Below are 5,360 nucleotides of genomic sequence, written 5' to 3' on the forward strand. Positions count from 1 at the left end.
ATTATATTGGTTTTTTAATAATATCCTATATTATAATAGCAAAGTGATCTTATATATAGTTATTAAAGTAATTTTTATGGATTAGAAAAAACAATTATACCAATTAAAAAATGTATTCTTCGATCTTAAGTTTTTTGATTAATAATTATTATGTACTCTTGTATATTAAACTGTAATCGAGTAATTTCTTTAATCAACCTTGGAAAACTTTTCTTTTTTAGTTTTGAAACTATTAATTTCTAATTGTATATTAAACTAAAATTTAAGTGATTTTAACTTAGCATATATAATATTATGAAAATGATTAACCCCGTTTGTTTATAATTACTATTGAATAAACAGAAAAGTATTTAGTAGGATTTCAAACTTAAATTAATTTATGATAAACTTACTTAGATTCGATTAAATTATTTTAAAACGGTATACCTAAAATAAAAAAAGTAGTTAAAAAAAATTTACACTTCAATGTCTGTCTGTTATTATATTATTATATTGAAAGATATATCAAATAAATATTAAATATCTTGTCTGACCTACATTGTGTATGGTATAGGTTTTATGTCTAAAAATAATTAATTTTTGAAAGAAAAAATAATAAAATATTTTACTTGTAAATTTAAAAATTAAAATTATAAAACCATGACCAAAATGTACTTCCGATTCGTATTTTAGTTTATTATGTGGTGAAACAGTAAATTAAATTTGGTTGTTTATTATATACGTACGTATTGCAGTCTATGGCCAATAAAATTGCAGAGAATAAGATGAATAGCTACAGGCTATTAATTTACTTTAAATGAGAACAATTTAGAAAATAACAAATTATTTGAAAAAAAAATATAAACGTAGTTGAACTATTTATATCTTTTGATTATTATTTTAACTATAACATAATGCATTCATGAAAAATTGATATTGGTTTATTTTAATCGATCACAATATTTTATAAACCACTACACTTTTTATAACCACCGATGCAGTTTTTTCACGATATTATTATTTTACAGTATTCGAAGGTAGATATTTATAGACAAACGTAATAAATGTTTTACATTAAACAGGAATATTTAATTTAAAGACAGATACGAAATCAGTTTAAAAAAAACTGATCAGGATCTGCGACTCTTGTTTCAAAAACTAATTTAAAGTTTTCCTTTGACCAGCATCGGTATAAAGTTGTTAGGGTTTCTCTAGCAAACAAAGAACTTTGAAAAAATTATTGTCGAGCAAACATGGTATAATATATACTTTATAGTACGTACAGTCCTCTACTTTGGATGAAAAAAAAATATATATTTTGGTACGACAATTTCGTACTAATGCAGAAGTTCTCCGAGTATAACAGGAAAAAAATCATTAAAATCCACACCATTTGTTCCGTCGTTTTCATTTATACAACTACCGACTAGTAAATAATATATAATATAGGTAAAGTCATCGTATCATACTATCTTTATTCGTCGTATTAAATATTATTATCAAATTTTAATACGTTTTTTAAATGTATTTTACCTAGGTATTCGTTTATAAGTAAACACGCTGCGAACACACTGTATTATCACCTATTTGGCACGTATACATACTCTTAAGTCTTAACCTAGAGAGTCCATATGATGACGAAAAGTGACAATATTGGACGTCTATGCGGTACGGACTATATTTTAGCGAAAGATGCGTAACCTGACCAGCTTACCTAGTATCTACACAATATTACTATTCCGCGTGCGTTTGCCATTATCCTTATTTTTATTTTTCATTTCACGCCGTCTGTTTTTCCTCTTGCAGCATCGTCCTTTGCGCGAACTATCATTGTCCTAAATTGTATAACTTATTTTCCTGCAAACAATCCGATTTCCTAGTGAAATGTAGCCGTACAGTTTAACGTCAAATATATTACACAGTTGGTATCTTCCACGTACAGTATTGTACTGTATTTTTATTTTAATGTATGACCGGTAAAAATAGAATAACGAGATTTGTATTGTACTTACATCGTTATGAAAATGTGATGAAGGCGGAACGACGTATTTAACACATTGTTGTTGTCGCCAACACCGTCGTCTTCAGCAAAGATCATTACAATATTTACTATTTACAAAATAGATTATTATGTCACTTTCACCGTTAATGGATGAGCGTTATTATTATGGTGATGTGCGCTGCAGCAACAAGAGTATAAACCGATAGACCGCGAGAGTGGTGGTTATATATATTTTATTCGTACAGACGGGAATTATGTATTCATAAACACGTTCAAAATGGAAATGGGCCAAGAGTAAAATCGTATATGCAAATCAGCGCAGATGGTCCTAATGGAAATTTTGTTTTTATTGGCATGAGCAAATAATCGGCTGCAACGTGTTGTTAAACGCCACGCGCTTCGTGTATATTTAATATATATATGCATACATTTATGCATGAAAATGTGTTTTCGATTTATTTTTAATTTCCCTTCCAATTTCAATTAATATGTCATATGATACGATCGGTTTTATTACAATCATTAAAAAGGTTTTCCTCTTTTTCGTTAATTCGAATGATCACATGAAAATAATATTTATTTTATCATAAACAATTCGCCATCACGTAGCGTTTAAAAAAATATGTATTATTTATTAATGTATTATAATAATTATAATACAGGATAAAGTTAAATTGTTGATACTATTATTATCTAGTATTTTATGTGTCATAATATTTAGGAATTAATTTGATTGTAATCATCGATTATGAGTTTCGATTATAAGGATTTTCTTCTATTATAGAAGTCCAAAACCAATTTATATACAAAGGATTAACCACCAAATCCGTTGACCTGTCTTCTATAATTTTTTTTCTTTATAATTATTATTAGATAGAATAGTAATTTTATAATAATTAAAATCAAATTAAATGTATAATAAATAGTCATTATCAATACATTTTTATATGAAAATTCAATGTTTCTTATTTTTATACTTAAATTTTTTCGTGTTTTCAGCTCAATATAGCGTAAACCATAATATTATAACAAAAAAGATAATCTAATTTTTCTCTAATCTAATTTTATTTTAGGAAGTTAAATTGTTAACATTATTAATCATGACATTTGGTTGTATCATCAACCTTTTAATAATAGTATATAATTTAAATAATATATAATGCACAGTAAAAAAAAAAAAGAATTTTGAAAAATATATTAAATATTTTATTATTTTATAATTTTTTATAGAATAAAATAGATTTACAAAAAATTGTATAAATGTTTTTTTTTAACAATATAAATATCTATAATTTACCTTTTACACATAAATTTTTTTAATTTTACTTAAAAATTGATATATCAAACATATTTTGGAATTCTCAAACCATCTGTGCCAAAAGTAAGGGTTGAGTAATCACGACAAAGTTCAACAGCAATTACTGTTTTATAGTAAAGAACAAAATTAATAAATCAAAAATTCACATGTTTAAAAATAAGGACACCCCCTGTCCCTAATATATATATATATATTTATTTGATTTCGTTTACTGGCTTTACTCAGGATTTTGTTTGCCAGGTAAAGTAGTAAAAATAGTAAAATGTATGCAAATAATATTTTAAAAGATGTCCAAATTCCAGGTTGAATGTTGTAATTAATCGAGATGTGCTGTATACCTTCTCTATAAATATTAAATGTACTAAATTTACAACCTACGTCCTTACGTCATGAAAAAGAACTATACGTTTAGAAACCACTAAATTTAGGTAGTTTTTTGGTTCTTGCAAAATTGTTTTTTTGTTTCTCTTAGAAAATATAATAATCGGTAAATATGACATATAACATGTCCTGTGGATTGTGGAACGAACCGGAAATGTTTAGTACGTATTGACAGCACAGAACAGAATATAGAAATAATTATATATAGTACAATTAAAAACCGATCGTGTTCTATGAAAAATGTGTATTTTTGCACGCTAAAAAATAAACATTGCTTGAACACAACAGCGAGTTTAGAATTTTGTCACAGTTATTGCGTATGGACTTACCAGTACGGTGTACGCTGGACAAATGAACCGGAATCGGGATATCCTATACAGGCACATAGAATACTATAGAAGTACCCCACTCTTCTTGTTTGTTTTTAAATCGACTACGACACGGTTAACCATGCAGTTCACAACTTACCCAGAACGAAGTCTGTAGAAAATTCCAATTTTGATATTATCGTAAATATTTTCCTACCTCGTTTGTATTTTGTACTCTGTATCCTACCTAATCTTTGTCAGTGATACTTAATCCGGTATCTGTAGTTGGCGGTTGTGTATTTATTGGGGATTTCTGTTCCCCTCGTGCACTTATTTAGTTACATATTTAGCAATATTTATTTGGCTTTATATTAATTATATCAATTAATATAAAACGTGTTCACCAATATAAAGTTGTGAATTTGTGATATAATCATATTTTGTATTTTTGTTGTTCATAATTCATGATGATATTTATCTATACCAATAACATTTAGTTATTTTTATTATTATTTTTTTACCATTATAATAATAGTATAATACATAATATTATTATTATGTACCTACATCGTCAGCCCAATCATAGGTATGCAGTCGCCTAAGGGCGTTATACGATTGCGTACTTTTTACCTTAATACTTGAAAAAAAACACTATACAATTGTCTACAAACAAATATTTTATTTTGTTGGATTTAAATAAATGTTTTCTTTTAGTTTAGAAAAAATGCACAATAGTGTTGTACCGGTCGCTAAGTAAAACAGAAACTTTGGAGAAAAAATGAACTTTTTATCTCTATACAAATTTGGAAACCTTAGTTATTTCACCACCTTAAGGGATAAATTTTACAAAATACTTTAGGGGTTGAATTTTAAAAAAAAATCCTTTCTTAGTAGTCGCTTACGTTGTACTCGTATAAGCAAAATCTGTGCAAATTGTCAAGACTGAAGACGTCTAGACCCAGTTTAGGTTGTATATTGATACCAGTCAGTTTATAATTTTTAATTTTTATACTATATGTATAAATTATAAATGTTTTATTGCAACAGAATCTTATTATTGTAAATAACAGAATATAACAGTGCATTGGCTATTCGACTTTTAGTAGTTTAACTCAATTTCTACCATAGATTGTAGTCGGTATCCTAAGTTCAACGGTCATAGTGCTTAGGTCTAAGTGCTAAGTATTGGTTATAACGGTATTTTTTTCTTAACTCTACACCCGTACAGTATAGGTATATATAATTATATTATTTGTATACATGTATATTATATATATGTTTTAGGTGTAAATACCGCTGTCTTCTTAGATTTGATTTTTTGCCTTTCCCTTTGTGTTTATCTACAAACTCAATTATTACTCTATTCGTTTTG

At 26.8% G+C, this 5,360-nt stretch overlaps 1 long non-coding RNA gene across 1 annotated transcript; it reads right to left on the reverse strand.

Annotated features, from left to right (window-relative positions):
• Window positions 1–308: 308 nt before the first annotated feature.
• LOC126549062 (uncharacterized) lies at window positions 309–2,162 on the reverse strand. The gene is made up of 3 exons (XR_007603202.1): window positions 1,992–2,162; window positions 1,694–1,836; window positions 309–426 (listed from the first exon to the last, which is right to left on the reverse strand). It is a non-coding gene; the product is annotated as an uncharacterized LOC126549062 (long non-coding RNA).
• Between the last annotated feature and the right edge of the window lie 3,198 nt (window positions 2,163–5,360).

The sequence above is a fragment of the Aphis gossypii genome, chromosome 1 (assembly GCF_020184175.1).
Source record: "Aphis gossypii isolate Hap1 chromosome 1, ASM2018417v2, whole genome shotgun sequence".
Lineage (NCBI taxonomy): Eukaryota > Metazoa > Arthropoda > Insecta > Hemiptera > Aphididae > Aphis > Aphis gossypii.